Genomic DNA, 22,650 nt, shown 5'->3' on the forward strand with positions numbered 1-22,650 from the left:
TTACGTAGCCCCTGCGCCAGGGCTTGAATTTACTCCCGACTTTTCAGGTGTAACGGTCGCGCATTTCGCGTTTTTGTTCGTCTTTTGGTTTTTGTCATTGATTTGCTCAATGGTATCCCGTCAAATGTTACATTGCACGCTGATGACTTCCTCTTGTACAGTCAAATCTCGATATAACGAATCATGCCGGAGCGCCTAAAATCGTTCGCTACTTTGAAATATTGTTGTAATGAAAAAGGGGCGCTTACGAGCAAGCGCTCAAATCTAGAAATAAAGTGACATATGTTAGCAGTAGACGCGCGTGCACACAGGGAAAATCTAGAATAAAATGTTGCGCTCACTAAAAGTTCCTTTTTTTGAAGAAGTCAGCTATTTTTTCTAGGGTGTGCAGCACGCATGACCGATTAGGAGTGCCTCTGCATATTCCACCTTGCACAATACCTCGTCGCGTAAGTCATTTCACCAAGCAATGAATGTGCGGGCTTTATCCATGAGCACTAAAACGTCAATGATCTCATCTTCTTCTGAAGTTCGGTGAACCACAGTCGTAACCCTTCGCTCCGTGATCATCACTAAAGATGGTGCCTGCCCTCGCTTCATCTTTGCTTTGTCGCAAGCTGTATTCATCTTTGTATCTCGCACCAACTTCGCAGCAAAGTCCCCCCAACAGAGGAATATTTGCCGCAGATATGATTAGCGTGGAGAACAACACACTGGTAACCAACACCCAACACGACAGAGAAAAGAGGGAAACGCGGCTAGGCCGGCTAGGTAACTGCACATTAAACCACAACTTTGTCGTGGCTCTAGCTGATGACACTGGACATGGTATGATGACAGCGACTGCACTCGGGGACCCGCCGCGGTGGCTTAGTGTCTAAGGCGTTCCGCTGCTGAGCACGAGGTCGCGGGTTCGATTCCCGGCCGCGGCGGCCGCTTTTCTGGTGGAGGCGAAAGTGCTCGTGATCACGAGCTTTCGGCGCACATTAAAAATCCCCGGGTGGTCAAAATTAATCCGCACCCCTCCACTACGGCGCGCCTCATCTCCTGCGTTGCGTCGGCGCATTAAACCCTACAATCAATCAATCTACTCAACTCGGGTAATACGCAGAGAAACGGCGGTTTGGGCTTCACGCGAGAGTTGCGACGCTGTTACTTTCAGTCGAATTCGTAATACTGATGTTCCTCGATTATAACGGGGAAAATAATGTACGCCCGTCATTTTGAAATATGCGTCATATTGAAATTGGTATTTCTGTAATATTTTTACATTAAAAATATGGGGAGTCTGGTGGTTATTTCGAAATGTACGTAAATTTGAGAAATTTGTTATTGTTGGGTTCGCAGTAGCGAGATTTGACTGTACTTCCCTGACAATTGTGCCGATGTTTTCTCTTCCAACACGATGACAATGCAGCAACACTCTACCACATTGTTTGGGCATGCTTTTCAAACACAGACCTTGTACCAATTGCTAATCCTACATACGAACACTCGAAGAGTAAACTCGCCAGCTCATACCTATAGGTAAGAAGATTTGGCTCGCTCAAAGGGCGAAAATGGCAGGCAGCACTAGCGGAGTCCTGGACTAAGCACCCGGCCCCCTAACCATCCCGATCTCACTGTTAAATAATGCTAAATTTAGTCTCAGATTGATATGTGCAATGGCGGCCAAAATTGAACAAAGCTAACGCATTTATTCAACATTGACAAAAAACAGCAATGCAGCTGTCTTTTCTGCCATGCTGTATTACAAACAGTACAAGAAGTGAAATATCCCGGTGGGACTTTAAAGCTAGGTTAGATTGGGCTGACCGTATTCACGAAAATCTGTAAAAGCCGTTTAGCTCTTGCAGTTCTTTTAGAGAAATTTCAAAGATTTCCTTCAATCACTGAAACAAACACTTTATTTAACCAACATTACGCCTATTTTGGAATACGCGTGTGCAGTGTGGGACCCGTACACAGAGGTGTGGAAACAAGAATTGGAAAGGCGCGGCGCACGCTTTTCTGATGGAGGCGAAAAGCAAAAACGCCCGTGTGTACGAGATTTCGGCGCACGTTAAAGATCCCCAGGTGGTCAAAATTAATCCGGAACCCTCCACTACGGCGCGCCTCATCCCCTTCGTTGCGTCGGCGCGTTAAACCCTACAATCAATGAATCAAAGAACTGGAAAGGCTAAAGAAGCATGCAGGAAGATTTGTTACAGGTAACTTCAACTTTGTTATAAGAAGCTCTGTCGTCCGACCTAACACAGGGTGGCAAACATTGTTAGGGAAGAACGTTGTGCAAACTAAAGTTTCTTTATAATATTATTACAAGATTAACCGGAATTTACAAAAATTCTTACCTAGAAACACCGAATTACGTGCCAACACGAAGATAGAATCTAGAAAACATTAGATCGCTCCAGCGCCGCATCCAAGTATTCAAGTTTTCCTTCTTTCCCAATACGATTAATAATTAAACATGCTCCCGAATATATGTGTAAGATCAAAGAACATTGTGAATGAGATTAAAAGTGTTTTCTCAGAGCTGCTGTGTTAATTTCTCTCTGTTTACCATATCTTGATCAATATTCTGATTGTTCAATAACAAACCTGTATTTTCATTCTCTTGCTTGCTTTTGTATGTTAACCTGTTACTGTGATCACTAATTTACCCCCTTAGAATAGGACTGATCGGCCACCTAGGTATTTGAAATAAATAGATAAGTAAACAAAAATATTGTTGATGAATCAGTAACTCAGTCGTTTCGACACTGTTTGTTACAGAATCATGTGGATGTTGGAAAATATTTTTCCGCAACTAATTTAGACCACTTTAGTTACCGCGAAATACCAAAGAAAATAAGGCAAAAGAACTACAGAGAAGGAAGAAAGAAAGACTTCTATCTTTAACCGGGCACACAATATCCTGGCGAATCGCCCATTCCCGCTTCCAAAAAAGGGAAAAAATTTCATGACTTGAATGAACTTTCACCGCTTCTTCCCCGTTGGCATAGTCGTTTCGACAGTGTTTGTTACAGATTTGTGTGGATGCTGAGTAATATTTTTCGGCAACTAATTTAGACCACTGTAGCTACGGTGAAATACTAAAGTAAAGAAGGCAAAAGAACGAACTACAGGGAAGGGAGAAATAAAGAGTTCTATCCTTAACCGGGCACACAATGTCATGACGGATCGCCCCTGCCCGCTTCCAAGACAGGGAATAAATTTCAGGTCTTGAATCAACTTTCACCGCATCCTCCTCGTTTGCGTACGGGTGATGGTCTACAATTAACCACGTGGCGCAGCATAAAACTGCCCGCAATGGTTAATATTCGGCGGTACATACTGTGCTTCAGGGAATTTCTAAGCATGTTCCCGTGCTTTGTTCCAACCTTTAGCGTCTTTTCGCCCCGAAGTAAATGTCCCCGCATTAATTGTACCTAGGTCTTGCCGTGAGCTTGTCGTAGTGTAAAATGACGTCTAGAAGTCGTTACAAACATGGAGCGAAAATTCTTGAGGGGCGTTTTATTATAGAGTCGGGCGGTTGTTGCCTATACCTCAGTCGCCCTCGTGCTATCTTATCTGCGTCAGGGCGGTTCGCAGTTAGCCCATAAGTTTTATTCTTGGCTTCATCGTTTGGTTTAGAGCTGGCGCACGCTCATATTGGTGACCGTCAGTTATGAAATTCTCGCAATATATCTTAGCTAGTTTTTGTTATAAAGCAAATCATAAATACTCACCTTCTGATAAGAGTACCTGAAACACAAAGCATGTCTTAGCTCGAGGTGCACAACTGATTTCTTACTAAAAAACTACCGCTTATAATACCATTTAAGATAAAGTTCCGCATTGCATAACGTGTTAATGCGCAGAGTATTTGTTTGCGCCAAAGAGGAAAAACATTATCACTCACTCCGATCTAAAGCATTCCACACGCTCGAGCGTACCCGAAACCCTCCCCAAGCTGACGTGCACGGGCCGGCCCGCGCTGGGTAAGCCACTTTCTTTGTGAGCATGTGCCGGGCTCGTGCTTGGTGTTTGTGCTTGCTGTCTGCATTGGTCTATCCTCACGGGTTCGAAGGACATGGTGTCCCTTGGTTCAGCGAAAACTGACGAGCCGGACGATCTCGAGAGTACAACCGACACACTGGAACGAACAACGCAGATATTCATCTTATGCAATCATCCCCAACACTACGCGTTAGACGTTCGTACTCTGGCAAAAGAAAATATTTAGTGCTACAGCACTAAATATTTCCTCAGGGCACAGTACAAAAGCCGTGCGCTCAGTGTCCTGGATAATTTTATAGAAGAATATAACTGTGGCAGACGAGGTCATAGCGCCGGTATTTGCCTAATTGGATCGGGATTCAAAAACAAAATGCGCCTTTTGCATTTATTGCACATCGAATGAGAATACTGAAAGTTGCACATGTCTCTGCCGTCAGATGCAACTGTCGTCAACGGTAAAGACACCAGCCGGCAAAATTCCCTATTTTGAGCTGTTCAAAAGAGCTCAGAACGTCGCCAGCGTTCTTGGAGGCACTGGGCGCGACGCTAACATCGGCCGAAGTGATATGGTCGACGACATTGGCGGGGCCAGAAATATATTTTTTGGGTATTATACGCAGCTGAAAAAAATAATGAAAGAGACTGCACCGGACGCCCCAACAATATACATCGTGTTTTTCACATGTATAACTTTTGGGGGTGTTCTTACCACGAACCAACCTCCCCCCCATCCCTACCTACACCATGGCCGACGACTACACGCCGAGTTGTTGTTCTTGGAGGTTCCAATAAGAAACTACCGGTCGCAAAAACAAAGATCTATTGCTGTATATTGTGTTAGAGGTCAGGGTGACCAGTAAATTTATCCCGTTTACAATCTGATTCTCGGCAACACCAAAGGTTTCATGAAGCCTGAGAAACCATATCCCAAAAAAATGCATGACAGAGCAGGGGTCGCTGACAGAGAAAGAGTGCATGCAGTCTCGGTGAAAGGCGACCTTCGAAATTCGTTACCTCATTTCCGCCGCCATAAGCACTCCGGAGTTACAGACCTCACGTTTAAACCTGCCCCATTTCGCGTACCGAAATCTCAATTGAACCATACCAGACTAAGTGCATCGCGAACACTCCACTTTAAGATATTGTCACAGCAATTGGTACATCTTTCCCAAACGTAAGCCCCTCTTATATCCGCAATTTATGCTTGCAACGGGAAACATGCTCAACGAAATAGTACTGTCGAAGACGTTCAGAGAGACAATCTTTTGAGTCGGGAATTAGAGCATCATTCCGCCACATAAGGTTATCTGCAAGACGACTCATCGAATTCTCGGTAAATTTTGTTAACCAGATTTACAAAAAGATCCTAACCCTTCTGTCTGGTAATATGACAACTTCCACCAGAAAACCCAATGTGCATATATTACAGGGATGTACATATACATGCATATAAAGTCATGGACAAATAAAACGCGAACACCAACATATGAACCAGCACACCAAAATACCGCGATTTCGTTCCATGCACTTCAAAATGATGCGTGGGTTAGCTACAAAAACAAAGTAAGGAAATGTGTCTTTTCAAATATAGCTATACCACACCAATACTAGACCTCAACGAACAGTATTATTCACGTTTGCGTGTTTTGATTCATATGTTTGAGTTCGCATTTCATTTGCGCATGTCTGTACATGTACTACATACACCAGTAGATCGAACGTGCTTTTAAGGGCGTCGAAAACACACCGAAAATGTCTTTTGAGCTTCGCGAGGCAAAACAAGGCGATGCTAGGTGATGCGATGCAAGAGGCACCATTTGACAGCTTAAAGGAGCAATAAAGAGGAAACACAAGTGTGGTTCATTCAAAAGATTGCCTCGTTAGAATCATACTGACACCACTTTTAACGTAAACTTCGCTCAAACAATCTACATAATTAGGAATAAAGGCAATGGCCATGTGACCCAGTAGCTCATTTTCCGCAACATAACCTATGATGTCATACCAGCCAGCTCTGCGATTGGCGGAGAGCGGAAAAAGCAAAATCAGATTAGGCAGAGCTTATAGGCTTGCCGAACGAGCTATTTGCGCTTAAATGTGGGACACATTCTTTTTAAAGCCGTAAGAATGGTGGGACAAACAGTGGAAGTTTCATAGTAAACATAGAAGTACCGATGCGTACTACTGTTGTTACTCCGTGCAGTATGCTTGGTTTAGCTTCACAATACTGCGAGACTTAGCGGTTGTCTCAGACAGCACTGGCCGATTGATGGAAGCGACGGTGTCTTACGTGACCATATTTGTCGAGCGTGCACTGTTTCACGAAACGATCATTTGCTCCCTGAACAAAAACAAGCCAGGTTTAAATACGGTCAAAAACAAAACCAAAAGCAGAAAATGGTTTGCCACGGTATGGTTGCGCCATGTAGGTTCACTAACGGTAAACAAGGGTTCCCAATCGACTGCAGAGCGGTGATGTTATTTTAGACCACGAAAACGCACGATTCAGCGGGGAAATCCAAATTTTAACTTAAAATAATTAATTTCTGAATAAACCATTGTTTGCTTTCGGACAAGCGCTCGGGGCACTATAAAACACGAAACCTTTTAAATAACACAAATTTGTATTTGGTCTTCATGGCTCCGTTAAGACGCAGCCTTTCATGTACCGCCTTATTCGATACACATTCACTACCCAAACACTTCACATTATGCTTCCATACCTCTAACGCGAGCATCAGTCAGCCGTGGTTTCCCAAATTGGTGTTGTCTCTATACTCCATCCTGGTTATGCCTTGCTCAACATGTTTTCACGTGAATCCCAAGACCAGACAACTGAACGTTTTTGCAGCAGTGTGGGGCTTTCGTGCGGGGAACACGGACATGGAAAGACATCCTTCGGCGGACTTTATTTCTAAGAATGCGTTGTATAATAGCGCGCGCGTCCTGTGAACCTTGAGCAAGAAGCCTCCATAAACTACTGGATGGTACAGTACTTGTAGACTGAGAATAATAAGTAATCCCAAACCAAGAAATTATATTCGCCGAAGGCTTCTGGTAAAAAAGCGAGCCCGTGGTTTTCATCCCTTCTGTACATCTGCAGTCGTTCCGTCATATTCGCAAGCGCGATTGCAGTACTTTTTTCTAACAGATCTTTTATTGAGCCGCTTCCAACGTAGGGGATTCAGGTTGGACTGGGTAATTCTAAGAGCACAGATATTGTTAACTTTCCCGAGCAGTAACAAAATATGGCCACCCTCACTCAAGTGCACTCGGAGCTCATGAAGCCTCAGCATGATGATACGCGATTTCGACTCATAAAATTACTCTTCAATACCATCTATGAAGCCTTTTTCAGTCATAGACACTTTGACCTGAATGAATTTTATTGAAGCTAGCAATCTAAAGAACAAAAACATTCTGTTGTATGCCCCTGCTCGCCCCCCAATGCGGAACTACAACAATGTTGAATTCGCAATACCAGCCTCGTGCCATTTTCTCTGTACTTTATGCTACGAACGCCGTAACTTGCAAATGCAGCCACGGCTGTCATTCTTCCCGAGTAGGAAATTACTTTAAATGGGTCTTTATGGGGCAGAGGAGTTTTTTTTTTTTTTTTGTCTAAGCTGAAAACATATGCATTCACCTGTAGCAAAAGTGCTTTTATATGAACCATACTAATGAAACGAAAGCTGTGCTCCAACGTTAGCTCCTTTAACATACAGCTACACCCTCTACGAGTACCTTTAAAAATATTGTGGTGTAGTAGTCTTACCGTCAAGACAAATATTCCCAGACCTCCTCTTACTCTCATTTTTGGCAGGTGGAACCTGTGGAAGAAAAAATGTTTGTTTTTATTTTCCACTGTTAAAATGAGGACCTCGTATTGCAGGGGAGGCTATTTTCGTATTCTATTACGACCTTAATTGAGAAGATATACAATATCTTTGAAGGTCTTTTCGCTGCCTGTAATAATTCCGATGTGCAAAAACTCAAATAAAACTTTTATACACACTGGTGCCTCAAAAACGTTACAAGCTATCATGCATTCTTACGAGATTTAAAAGAACGCGTTATTTAGTGCAACAGCCTCCACCTGAAATATTCTCGCTCAGCTTCCTACACATATAGTAGCACACGCCTATCCAATATGCTAGAGCCTTCAAAGGTTGCAAATAATGCCTGTTTCTGCCTAATAAAAGCACGATGTTTTAATATGGCACCCAAAAAATAAAAAAATTAAATGGTTGTTCTGAAAACCATGGCCGAACACAAGTTTAATCCTTGGCCATAAAGCAGGAATTACTTTCAAGCGCCTTATATGTCTATCGTATTGCATACCTGGAAGGACCAATTATACTAAATGTTTTTCAAAATTCATGATCTGTATAAAAACACTCGAAAAGGAAAGATACTTGCCGGGCTAACTTTTTAGGATAACGCATAAAAGAACCAAACTAGAATACGGCTGAAAACTTGGCGAAATTGAGCAGTAAGCACAAATTAGGCAGCAGTTTCCAAGTATTTGGAGTTTATACACTCACCCTAAGGAATTTTTGTCAAGGAACACGCACCTTCGCTTTTATAAACATAATACTGTTATTTCTCTGAAGGTGTCTGTGCTGCAAGGACAACTTCTTCGTAATGCATATTTTCCTGCAGTTTGTTACCATCTCTAAAATTCATTCTGGAAAATTTTGTCACTTACGGTGCCCCTTTTGGCACTAGCGTGGACGAGTAGCGCTATCTCGTGAAGCGAGATTTAACCAGTGAGACGTGATTGTCGTCGACGGCACCGAGGCGCAGTGTGTGTCCAGCTTTCTTGCAGACAGAAATATATTTCGGGGGTTTTTACACGCCCCCAGGACAATGAAAAAATAAAAATGAGAAAGAACGCCAGATGCTCGAACATTGAATGCCATTTCTTTTATTCTTTTTTTACATGCAAAAATTTCAGGGGGTGTTTTGACATCAGAACAGCCCCTTGGCTACGTTGGGTAGGCATGAACGACGTCGGTCCGACTCGGCCTTGTTTAGCCATAAATAATTAACCTCCTTTGTGCTCACTACGGGCGTCTGTACGGGTACGACTCAGGACCCAACAATGGCGCCTGACAAAGTTATAACTCGACACCGTGGCTCAGCGGCGTTGTGATGTGCTGCTGAGCCAAGCACAAGGGTTTATTCCGGCCGTAGTGGCTGCTTTTCTTAATGAGGCTAAAGCGAAAACGTTCGTGTATCGATGCTTCAGCGCACGTTAAATATCAACAGGCGCTCAAACTTAATCCGGAGCATTCCACTACGGCGGCAATCATAGCCCAGGAGTAGCTTTGGTGTATTAATCCACAATCATTGAAATTCGTGCAATGAAAACAATTATTTTTCTACGCTAACGGAATCACAAAAAAATATTTCACTGTATAAACTCCTAGATCGCTTCACTCGTTTGTGCAATCCCCAATCCTTCGTCCTTCGTTCACCTTAGCTCCAGCAATGTCTCGATTAAAACACCAACTAGCCAATTCCAAGGTCTTGCTTCCTAGAACTGCTCAGCGCATAAGTTATTAAAAATCATACTTGGTCGGTCAAACCAAGAAAAGGCTGGTGCCGGGGTCTCGTTCATCACCGAGAACGAGCCCCAGGGCGAGGCGCGGGCATTGCCATGGGCTCGCGTTGACCCCTGCTACTACCGCAAACTGGGCCAAATGAAGAATGCCAATTGTTTAAATCCGGTTCAACACAAGAGAGGGCGGCACCACCTCAGCGAGCGTGCGATTGCTCCTCCCACCGGCGCTTCTCCGCCGCCCAGTCACGCGCAACGTGTGCCAAGAGAGAGACTTACAATCTTTGAATACACTTACATACTGCATGCTTTGCCCCTCCCCAGGTTTCATGTTAGTGGAGATGGGCTGAAATGTTTCTTGTGGCCATGACTGATAACCATAAGCCCATAAGAACGAAACAAAAACAAAACGAACATAAAAAACCGCTCGCGCTGTACTTCCCGCCCCACACACCGCAAAAACAAAGAAGAAGAAAAACACGCTGCCTCAGGAAAGAACCTGCTTTTAAGAGAGGCGACATAAAATTTGTGCAAAAAAATTTTTATCACGCTCAATGGCGAGTTCCGCAATGCCCAAGAAAAACAAACAAAAAAAACTCGGCTCAACCGGCCCCAACAGCTTCCCTGAGATCGTTTAAATCGCTCAGACCAGGTTTCCTAAAGCTCATCTAATGAAAAACACGCTGATAAAAACGGCGCAGGTATGAATGGTGCACATTTAGGAAACCGATTTTATTTAGAAATAAAATGACCGATGTCGCCTGTAGCACCACAAGTTACGCACAGAGTTGAAGAGATAATGTTCAGCTTAAGAAGCCACGCCGGTTTCCGCGCTGAGTTGGTCCGGATGCGGAACAGTAAGGTTGCCTCTGTCCTCTTCATTCCTTTGGTAAAACAAGGTCGAGCTTGTGGTCGCCAAAAAGAGCGGAAATGATCGTGTATGCTTGTTTTTAAAAGGCGCCGTTCATCTGGGGCCGCCTTCAGAAAACGAGTGCACGATGTCGCTTCACGAGCCAATTGAGATTTGACGAAACGATATTGCCTAATTCAAGTCGCACAAAACTATGGTTGTTGAAGTGCCAATATACAATTCCGCATGTCAGCGGGTGATCTAAAAGTTGTGACGCTTTCTTATTTCGTTCAGACACTGTTTGTTGGACAAACAAAGCCTAGGCTATATTAAGATGATTTCAGCCCTAGCAGAGGCCACAAGAAAATCACCGGCATTTCATCTTGCTGTCTATCATATATGACTGTTTACAGCTACGCTGTTATCAGTTCATGCTGTCGTCGAAAAGGGAGACCAAACCACTGAAGTCGCTGATGGCCGTGAACCTGGCCATTCTCAGAATGCACAGTTTTCAAACATTCACTCAGCAGCCAACAAACTCCAGAAAAGAGGTTTTGTGTACCGCGTGGCTGGTAAATTCATGAGTTGTTGCCTTGAAATGTCATCAAAATGTTGAACGCATTCACCAAAACCAATTTTACAATTTCACATCAATCTTCAAATCCAAGTGATACACTGAAGTGATAGCATACTCTAGACCCTGATGTACAAGAAGTTGTAGTGCTGAGTAGGGACCCCTGCATAATAAAAAATTCAGCGCACTTCTATCTTGCGACGAAAGATCATCAGGGAAGCTGGGTGCATACAATGGTGTGCACAACTCAATACATCTTGTGGGTAATTTGCCATTGAGCATACTTAAACTCATTAGCTGAATGAAACTCGGGAGGACTATAGACTCGTTCTAGCGGTCTGTTTCGCTCCCGAATGGGTGAAATCTTACTGCATGTGTAATTCACCAACCAAAACCCTTCGGCCACCGACAGCAGCAGTCAGGTCGTATCGGGATGTAAGATCTCCACGTTGAAGTCTCTCCCCATCACAACAGGCATGTACGTAGTGAGCGCATGAAACCTGGCTGCGCGTGCATGCCGCACTACCCCCTTCGTGCACTCGTTAAGGGGTGACCCTGATGTTCACATGCATAAACGGGAAATGCGCTTCTTATAGCGTCGCCCCGGTAGCCCTTCCACCTGCTTGTGTATGGGCGAAAAAACACCGGCCAAAATGTCACTCCAGGAGCTTTTCAAGGAGGCAACACATAACAAAAGCGTTGTCAGCGGACGAAATTTCGGATCTGCCAACGGTACGACTCCTAGAGTTGTAGTATGACCTCCCTGCCGCGCAAAAGCTGCAATGTGTACAGCTGCGCCATATATATATATATATATATATATATATATATATATATATATATATATATAGCGAATCAGAATAGGAAATGAGGGGCTCGTTGAAAATAACACAGAATAAGGGTTGGCAGTCGAGAAAACCTCAGAAAGCAAAGGGGAGGATGTGGTAGATCATTGAAACAGATTAAGAATTTGGAAAGAAAGAAAGAAAGTGAAGAAAAAATGCCCGCCAGGTGGGATCCGAACCCACGACCTCCAGAATACCGGTCTGGTGCGATAACCACTACGCTACCGGCGGGGCGATTTTCCCATTCACTTTCTGGGGTATTTATGTTAGGTATGTTTGTTTCCTGTGCTTGGGGGTGGTAGCCAGCGCCATTCGGACTAATCGGGGTGAAGGGGACCTTCTTTTTAACCCCCGGGTCGTGACTCGAGTGTCTACGACATGTCCAGAGTGGTCGACCAGCTTTGAACCCTCTTAAGCTCCCTTTGGCAACAAGACTGCCAGAACAGAGGCCCTCGCTATGCATGTAGCGAATCAGAATAGGAAATGAGGGGCTCGTTGAAAATAACACAGAATAAGGGTTGGCAGTCGAGAAAACCTCGGAAAGCAAAGGGGAGGATGTGGTAGATCATTGAAACAGATTAAGAATTTGGAAAGAAAGAAAGAAAGTGAAGAAAAAATGCCCGCCAGGTGGGATCCGAACTCACGACCTCCAGAATACCGGTCTGGTGCGATAACCACTACGCTACCGGCGGGGCGATTTTCCCATTCACTTTCTGGGGTATTTATGTTAGGTATGTTTGTTTCCTGTGCTTGGGGGTGGTAGCCAGCGCCATTCGGACTAATCGGGGTGAAGGGGACCTTCTTTTTAACCCCCGGGTCGTGACTCGAGTGTCTACGACATGTCCAGAGTGGTCGACCAGCTTTGAACCCTCTTAAGCTCCCTTTGGCAACAAGACTGCCAGAACAGAGGCCCTCGCTATGCATGTAGCGAATCAGAATAGGAAATGAGGGGCTCGTTGAAAATAACACAGAATAAGGGTTGGCAGTCGAGAAAACCTCGGAAAGCAAAGGGGAGGATGTGGTAGATCATTGAAACAGATTAAGAATTTGGAAAGAAAGAAAGAAAGTGAAGAAAAAATGCCCGCCAGGTGGGATCCGAACCCACGACCTCCAGAATACCGGTCTGGTGCGATAACCACTACGCTACCGGCGGGGCGATTTTCCCATTCACTTTCTGGGGTATTTATGTTAGGTATGTTTGTTTCCTGTGCTTGGGGGTGGTAGCCAGCGCCATTCGGACTAATCGGGGTGAAGGGGACCTTCTTTTTAACCCCCGGGTCGTGACTCGAGTGTCTACGACATGTCCAGAGTGGTCGACCAGCTTTGAACCCTCTTAAGCTCCCTTTGGCAACAAGACTGCCAGAACAGAGGCCCTCGCTATGCATGTAGCGAATCAGAATAGGAAATGAGGGGCTCGTTGAAAATAACACAGAATAAGGGTTGGCAGTCGAGAAAACCTCGCAAAATGAGGTTTTCTCAACTGCCAACCCTTATTCTATATATATATATATATATATATATATATATATATATATATATATATATATATATATATATATATATATATATATATATATATATATATATATATATATATATATATATATATATATATATATATATATATATATGTATATATATATATATATAGATATATATATATATATATATATATATATTTATATAAATATATATATATATAAATTTAGAGAAAGATAAACTCACAAAGCGCGCAAAAATAGTATAAGTAAAGAGTCGGATACACAGCAAGAACAATAACAAACAATGTTTACTTACGTAGCGGCAACGGGACTTGCCTTCACCAGAGTAAAGTTACATAATTTTGCTGTCGCAAACATTTTGAACACATTTCTTATATAGGTTTGCATAAAACTGTGAGAAGGAGCGCAAAATGTTTCGGAAAGGGAGAGTGTGCATACAGTCCGGCTACGCCTATGTTACAACATCAACAAACAAAAAAACAAAAATAGTAAAAAAGGGGGGGGAGCGAGAGAGAGAAAAAGGGGGTGTTGTTAACAATGCAGCGTTCAAGGTTACATCATGACGGGTCAACGTATGCCGCGCGGGCTGCAAGTTCAGACAATGGGGGAAACTAGACAACCGCGGTTTGAAAAGAAAGGGAAGAGTATACAGACAGGTATTCAGTGGCTGGGGAGACTGGTTCTGGCCAAACTGAAACGCCCTTCCGAATACGGTTCAATAATCACCGCTCTCATGCAAAAAGCTGCCCTTATTTGCCCCTGTCAAGACATGTGAACAGTCCCGGGCATGCATTTGAACATCTTAAAGCAACGATTTTAGAATCCGCCTTCAAAACGCACCACGACCGCGAGGTTCGAGAATCTTATATCATTTATAAGTTTGGGTCAGCCACACTTGGAATTAATGAAAGTTACAGAAAACTAACGTGCTTATCCCTCGATTAAAATTAGCGGCTTCATAATTTTTATAACTATGTTCATTATTCCTACCCTCGAGTTTGCCATCAGAATTCGCAGAAACTCTCCTAATACAGCAGCTTTATTAGCCTAATGCGGCTCAACAATGCCATTTGTCCTGGGGAAGGAGGCCTCGTTCCCACCACCACTTAAGAATGTTTAACTCTTTGTGATCTATTCATGTTTAACCTTTTGTGACCCTACCTATTTCCTGTTCAATTACTAGCTTCTGTGAAATGCTCTTTTGTGCCCCCTATCTATTCTCTTCATCCGCGGGGGGCACACCCATTTTCGCTTCCTCCCGAACCAGTCTCCCCAGCCACTGAATACCTGTCTGTATACTCTTCCCTTTCTTTTCAAACCGCGGTTGTCCAGTTTCCCCCATTGTCTGAACTTGCAGCCCGCGCGGCATACGTTGACCCGTCATGGTGCAACCTTGAACGCTGCATTGTTAACAACACCCCCTTTTTCTCTCTCTCGCTCCCCCCCTTTTTTATTATTTTTGTTTGTTTGTTCGTTGATGTTGTAACATAGGCGTAGCCGGGCTGTATGCACACTCTCCATTTCCGAAACATTTTCCGCTCCTTCTCACAGTTTTATGCAAACCTATATAAGAAATGTGTTCAAAATGTTTGCGACAGCAAAATCATGTAACTTTACTCTGATGAAGGCAAGTCCCGTTGCCGCTACGTAAGTAAACATTGTTATTGTTCTTGCTGTGTATCCGACTCTTTATTTATACTATATATATATACATATATATGTGTATACATATATATATATATATATATATATATATATATATATATATATACACAGAAAATAAGGGTTGGCAGTCAAGAACACCTCGGAAAGCAAAGGGGAGGCTGTGGTGGGTCATAGAAACAGATGAATTTTTTGAGTCAGAAAGAAAGGGGTGAAAAACTGCCCGCCGGGTGGGATCGGATACCACGACATCCAGAATACCGGTCTGGTGCGATAACCACTACGCAACCGGCGGGGCTGTTCTCCCACCACCTTCTTGGGTATTTATGTTAGGTATTTTCTGTTTCCTGTGCTTGGGGGTGGTAGCCAGCGCCACTCGGACCACTCGGGGTGGAGGGGACCTTCTTTTTTACCCCCGCGCCGTGACTCGAGTGTCTACGATATGTCGAGAGTGGTCGACCAGCGTTGAACCCTCTTAAGCTACCTTTGGCACCAAGACTGCCAGAACAGATGCCCTCGCTATGCATGTAGTCAATAAAAAAATGGGAAATGAGGGCTCAGTGAATTAAGACAGAAAATAAGGGTTGGCAGTCAAGAAAACCTCGGAAAGCAAAGGGGAGGCCGTGGTGGGTCATAGAAACAGATAAAGAATTTTTCGAGACAGAAAGAAAGTGGTGAAAAAATGCCCGCCGGGTGGAATCCGAACCGTCCAAGGCCGTCCAAGCTGAAAAAGAGATATGGGTTCACGCGGTCGGTCAAAACTGGGCAACTGTCCCTTAAGCCGGGAGGGATTCGCAGCAACTTGGCGAAGCGGAATTTCAGTGAAACTGTGGCGGCGGGTTTCAGTCGTGTTTGGGGGCAGCCCATTGGCAGCCCTTACCTGGGCTTCGCGGGAGCAGCGTATCTTTATGTTCAGGTAACGGAGTGAGCGAACGCAGCAGCGACACAGTACGAAAACGGAGAGGAGCGCGTAGCGAAGGGTGAGGTGGAATACGACGCGTACGGCTACGGGGTAATCTCTCTCACTGCCTTTCCCTCAAACATGTCTCATGCGTCCCAACCAAGGGGCGCCCTTTTCCTGACACGTTCCCCTGACGCTCTTCCATTCTCCGCTAATCGAAACCGCGTGACATTTCCGCGGGAGGTTCAAACATGATTTTCAGCAAAGCGTTCGATGGTCCCTTGGGTCGGTTTAATCCGAACCACGTGACATTTGCGCGGGAGGTTCCAACACGATTTGCCATATGCTGGCCGGTGGCGGCACCGCTCTGCTACGTGGCAGCAGAGTAGCCCATGCCGGCGGGTGTTCCCTGATCACACGACCACTTCCTGAGACACAGCAGAAATGCACCGTGAGCGAGAATACTGCAGCTTGCGCTGCGCACAAATTTCATTTCATGGAGTACAGTAATAGTCACTGCATGTTTTAGGCCCATCTGTGCTTGTGTTTATTTCTCGCAATCATCTGATAACCACCATACCGCCGTTAGCTGCCCACTGCACAACTTGCCACAGTAGCATCGGTGGAGGTGAGAGGAAAAATAGTTGTGAAACAGGTGTCAGCGGTGGCGAGGAGGAGCCCTGGTGCGGCGCCGAGTAAATGGACGACACCGGAATGAAAGCTGCGGGGGTTAGCATATACTGCTTTGCAGTAAAAAATACCAAGCAACATTTGGGGTGGCCGCAAGCACTATCAGCAGTGACGCATGTTCAACAAGCGATGTGATTGGACGATCTCCAAGATTGGAATTCAAACAAGTTCAGGTTTTGGTTCTGTGAAACATCATGTTTGGCATCCGAAGTCATCGCTTCCTGGCAATTCTGGATATCTTTTTTTTTTGGAATTTGAGTACCGCGCTTTTGCCATGTTGTCGGTTATATAATGGCCGGATCCGATAATCCTCCCAGCACCGCTTATAATCGCATTGTTTACTAGTCCATGCGTACGCAGTAGCTGAACGCCCTCCGCGTCATGGTGGACGCTCAACTGCTATGTACTTCGCCCCCACCATTTGAGCTTTCCTGGCTCGTCCCTGTGTCGTAGGAGGCGTGTCCACACCAGGCCGACAGTCGCCTGATTCAGCACTGTGCTTGCAAGCTGTGAGTGCTTATGTCGAAACCAAGCCAATGAGTAGTCGCCAGCGCGTCATTGTCAGTCTGCACGCCATCTGCCAACTGGATCTTGGAGCAATGACAGTTGTAGGGAGAAATATTGAATGCAGTGCCGAAAAGACTGTCTAAACGAACACCGAGAGCCTGCTGCAGTTGGGCATACACAACATGGTGGACGACATCATCGAGGCGTAACTGGAAGTGCAGCAAGAGCGGCTGGCGGCTACCAGGACGGGCAGAAGCATCCTCGAGACCCTGGGCTACGGTTACCTGGTCACAGGAAGACACCTCCAGGAACTCTACGAGAGAGTGCGCGAGAACGTGCGGGCGAGCCCATTTCGAGGAACGTGCGCCCGGAGCACAACCTAGAGAGAAGTCGCGCGAGAGCGAAGTTACTCGTCGAACAGTACAGCGGGGACCCGCGGACGAGGTACGTTGACGCGTTCGAGTACGGGCACGAAAGATACGCGTTGATGACCGTGAATGCAAGCACGGGACGGGTTTCCAAGATGGCGAGCGCGAAGTGCGAGAAGGCCCCCGAGGACGAGGAGATTTCCATAGCCCTGGCGAAATCCGAGGGAGGTTGCGACATGATCCTGAGCGTTCGCAAGAGGCCGTCCGCAACCTGGCTGGAGGTCGAGTGAGCGGCAAGGCGGCAAGAATTATCGAAAGATCGCGGAAGACGAGTGGTGGTCAGATGAATCTCTGCGCACGCGGGCAACAGCTCGCCGTACGCGCCGAACCACAACAAGACGGCCCACATGGAAGCGCATGCTATGACACACCGCGCTCCCAACGGAAACACTCGTCCCGACTGGGAGTGGTAGACGGAAACCAAGGACAGAGCCAGGGGCTACAGCGTAACACCGAATGCCGTACGTCTGGCCAGACGAGCGTACCCGACGCCCCACCGGGCGCTGGGCCGCAAGGAGGTGATACATCTAAGAAGACTTTAAGCGGCGTCGACAATGTCACCGGCAGCGTTACATGGAATGTGCCCGGGCGAGTACCCTACTGATGAGTGCAATGTGTGTGAGAAAGGACCGGTTAACCGATGGCCCAACATGTGGGACTGTGCCGCCGACCCTGACGGCGCGATCGTCGACGAGTGTCCGGAGAAACTCCAGAAAGCCATTGAATTCACCTCAAACACGTCAGACCAGTCGTGGGTCATCCAGCAGGTCTTCGCCCCGCTCGAAAGGCGCGGGCTCCGTAAAACGGGATTGTGACGAGTAGGGTCGTAGAAGAAGGCGCTACGCCAGGCCACGTCGAGGTGGAGCCGTAACCCGGCTCCAGCCTACTGCACGGCTTGTTTCAATAATGTCTTTTCCAGTCCCAGCCCAGTCCACCTCCCGAGCAACGCTCAGAGACGACGGTCCGGCCTCGCTGTCCCCCTTGTCCAAGCTCGCATGCACGTGGCGAGTCATGCAGTCATGCTCGAATCAGCTACGAAAAGTGCATGCGCCAAGCCACCAGCGGCGGCGGCAGCGTCTAGCGATCGCCCTTGCCGGCGCAGCTCTGCCCGGCGAGGCACGTGATGCGTTGCAGATGGTACAGCGCAGCTGCGTTGAAATCAAGGTCAAATTTACTTCAGGGCCGACAGCGCTCGACAAGATTAGTCACTGTGACTGAGACAAGACGTCGGATTTTGGGATTTGAACATGCTCACTGAGACGCACTACGTCCAGTGCTTTAAATCAATCAGCCATAAACCAACACATGAAGCATAAAGTAAATATTGTAAAGGCTGTTTACTTCTTTTATTTTTCAGCAGTCCCAGCCGCTTTGATGAGTATCTTTTCAATAACGCTTGGGAAGTAAGCATCCACCCCTTCTCCATGCACGTACATCACTAGCGACTACGTTCGTCAGGAGAACATAGGGATCGCAGTGTGTGGTCGTGCTAGTGACCGCTGGGCCAATTCACCCAGGGCAAAAAGTTCTCTATATAACTTGGTTTTAGGCTTTACAATAAAATTGGCAGATGGTTTTATTTTTTGATTAACTATATTAACTTCGCTGTCTCTCCTCCACTTTTAATCCAACAAGTCGCATAGGCATATGTACCTTACATTTTTAGAGAACCGAAGTAAGCGAATAGCTTGTGCGCTTCCGTTGAGCTACTTTAACTTCATCGATTTTACTAATCTTGATACAGTCTACGAATTAGCAAAGTAAAGCCGCATTTCAAAGGGCACAAATATTATCGTGGCTTAGTTTTAAATCATCGAACGAATCGCGCTGATGCACCAGCGCGCGGCCGACTGACTCTGTCGGAGGGTCGGCGACCCCCGCAGTCAAGCCAAGTCTGCATCGAGTAAACGTCACACAAAATCAGAAAGGAGGATGCAGACAGGAGTACCGCACATCTAAATTAGTTTTTCAACTAAACAAAGTGCTGTAAACGTACCCAGAGTTGTATAAACGTAACATAGGGTCTCCAGATTTCAATTTGCTCAAGTAATCCTGCTATGTTTACAAATCACTTTAGTTTGTCTTGATTTGTCTTGAAGCGGTGGCACGAACAGCTTCGCTCGTATTTCCACTAACCTCTCGTCACCTTTACGGTGTATTCACGGTTACTCGTATAATACGAGCACTAGATGGTACCCCCACGATCTACCGCTCATGACCCGTGTGGCTAGGTGCAGTACTTGATGGTCTGCACTTCAATGTGGTATTTGGGAAAGACTAAACTACTAACGCCCGCCTATTTGGAGGAAGTATTTTGGATTGCAATTTTCCGTTTGGCAGCGGATAACGCGATGAACTTTTGGACGCGGATGTACGATCTCACGAAAGATGATAGAACTAGCGTGGCACATTTTGGAAGCAGCGTATATACACAAACCAGAAGTCGAACGTACCGGGACAGGAAGTAGGTTTTATTTGCAGCCTAGTTAAAATCCCCAGCAAAAGGAAGCAAATATGTGTGCTGGCTCTCAATACCTGAGTAAATGCCTCAAACCGTATTACTTTACTTCGGACGTTTTGCATTTTTCACCAAAGATTGAAAAAGGTTTGGTGTTTTTAACTATCACAGTGCATTGAACTCTCAAGGTCCTAGTGATGACACTATATTTTATGATCGAGGAATCCTTAGCCCGAGAAAACCACGGCATTTCGTAGTTTCCATGAAACAAAAACGTCTCACGTCTACTATTCGCTGTGTGAGGTCTTACTTCTGTTCGCCCCGCCCTGCTCTTGCGCATTTTATCGTATCATGGCAAATTACCAACTAGACCATCAGATCCATTTGAAAAAAAGACGCCTACATGAAACAGCATTAAAACGTGATTTCTGTAACGTTGGCAACTGGCCCAAGGGATCACGAACAAAACTACCCGAAGCAATAATTGTTCTTGGCAATACATGAAGTGTGCATCAAGCTGAACTAAGCAAAAAATCGATCTTTGTTGAAACATCGAACTTACGCTTGCCAATACGATAGTACTCCTAGAGGGATAGAATACTTTGTGAAACAATTCGCTCACCCGTGGATATTTATCAACTGAAGACTAGCACTCGGGCCCCAGATGCCATTTGAAGCTCCTCCCAGCAGCCGTTCACTCATCTTAGCGTTTAGAAAGGTTTCGCTACTTTGTTTACACGTCTTTGCCCTTAACGGCTTTTGGCACTTTAAATAAAACTGAACAAAAACAGATGAAAAGGTTTTCTCTCTATCTCTACCGCCTTAAAATGGTATCTTTCCCATGTCTTTAACACTCACGAAAATATAATTTTATTTCAGATCTGTGAGGTCTCTAAACTCCTTCACTGCAGGTCCTTCATATTTCAGATGCTACTAAGACTTTCAGTATTAGAGCAACCCAAAGCAGAATCAGAAAATGCAAGCGCTTTTCGGCTTTCAGACATGTCCCATTCTTCAAAACTGTGCAAATATTTTCTTTTAAGAACTATACGAAGTCTGGTAAAATTTTATGAAGTACTTCACAAAAGTAAATTCTAATTTAAACTGTGTTGGATCGAAAAACGCCGATTTCGCCGTTACGTGTACGCATTTCGGCTCCAATGATGGCACTTCCGCTCCAGTGACTAAACAGCAGTGTGAGAGCTCGGCCAGGAGACCGTGATATGAATTCCCACTCTGTGGGGTAAGCCATGCCATTCCGAATGCGCAGCTACAAGAGGAAGGCACCACTGTCAAGGCAGTGACACCGTATACCACATGACAAAATATAAATGGTCCTGGCGACAGTAGAGATGGCACCCGCGTACTAGCTTCCCTAAGAACCAGCTCAACGCGACTCTCTCTTGTAAGGTGATCGCACACCGAAGATCCTTGTTCTGTAAACACTTCAGAAGAACACCACTACATTTGTGCTGCCCAGAAGGAGGATAGCGGGTCACAGTAAAAATGCGTACCAAACAACTAACGGTTTTTTTTAACTAAACGCTATCTTGTAAAGTCAGGATACCCGTGAACAATATCGTATAATAGCGGCCTCATAGTATCATGCTACTATTGCCTTTAAGTGCTCACCTGCAGAAATTTGTTATGATGTCACGTCAGTATACAAAATTAGTGGGAGCCCAACCTGCTCCCTCATTTCAATCTTGGTATGCAGTTTTTGTAACATCAATCAGAAATAAACCATGCGCGATTGATTTTTTTGCGCGAGACGTTTTAGCGACGTGATAGGCACACAAAGTTTGTTTTCTCACACCGGCCATTTGTTTCTGTCATACATCGCGTTTTCCTCCGAGTTTTCATTGAACTGTTACCGCGAAAAACTGTTACAGTAAATAAATGCACCCCTAGCGGGAATTGTAAATTATTAGTTTAAAAAAATCTGGTTTTTAATCCTAAAGCGCTATCGTTTTCTACGTGGCTTTACGGCTCGCAAAATAGTATGGGTGGAACTAGATTTTTTAGTTGCACCATGTTTGCTCAACCTCTCAAAGATGGCTAAGAACTGCAGGGACATTCAAATATTTTTATATGATAATTAATGCAAACTCATTAAAGTTACTTGCTTAAGGGACGAGCCCATATTGTCGGAGTGGCCATGTTCGCCAGGGCGGAAAGGAGCGCTGTCGGCCGCTGTATACGCACCAAATGAAGCGGTTCCCCGAGCACAAGTCCTTGGCTTGTCGGTATCTGATACAACGCTGTGTGAGGCGGCAACGTGACTACAAAACTCTGGGGCGTCACGCCATCTCGTGTACTCTCGTCATTATCCAAATCGTTTTATTATTACAGTACCCGTATATTGTTTATGTCAGCAGAATTTTCCGCTGTTGGTTGGCTTCCTGAGCAGTAAAATAGACAATGAAAAAAGCTGTGGTTGTGTGTGGCGCTGCCTTCACTTCGTTGCCGTTTCTGCTTGGTAGACGTAAAGAGGAAACGTGGCTCACCCGCTGCTATTGTCCTCGGCAGAAGGTGCAAAAAGGCAGTTGCCCCGCCCCCCCCCCCTCCACCCAAGCCGCACCAGCCCTTGCGACCCCCACCCCCTTGACAACGACTCCACACCCCGCTACTCCGATCGTGCTTGCTTATTTTATGGTGATACTGGGGG

General features: G+C 45.4%; 1 long non-coding RNA gene across 1 annotated transcript in view; it reads right to left on the minus strand.

The window, feature by feature from the left end:
- Window positions 1-7,832, minus strand: part of LOC144140825 (uncharacterized) — an 81,000-nt gene extending 73,168 nt beyond the window's left edge. Inside the window, exon 1 of the long non-coding RNA XR_013316362.1 lies at window positions 7,778-7,832. This is a non-coding gene — a long non-coding RNA (uncharacterized LOC144140825). The remainder of the gene's footprint in view (window positions 1-7,777) is intronic.
- Between the last annotated feature and the right edge of the window lie 14,818 nt (window positions 7,833-22,650).

Source organism: Haemaphysalis longicornis, unplaced genomic scaffold (genome assembly GCF_048455015.1).
Source record: "Haemaphysalis longicornis isolate Haplotype H1 unplaced genomic scaffold, Haemaphysalis longicornis Haplotype H1 scaffold_50, whole genome shotgun sequence".
Classification (NCBI taxonomy): domain Eukaryota; kingdom Metazoa; phylum Arthropoda; class Arachnida; order Ixodida; family Ixodidae; genus Haemaphysalis; species Haemaphysalis longicornis.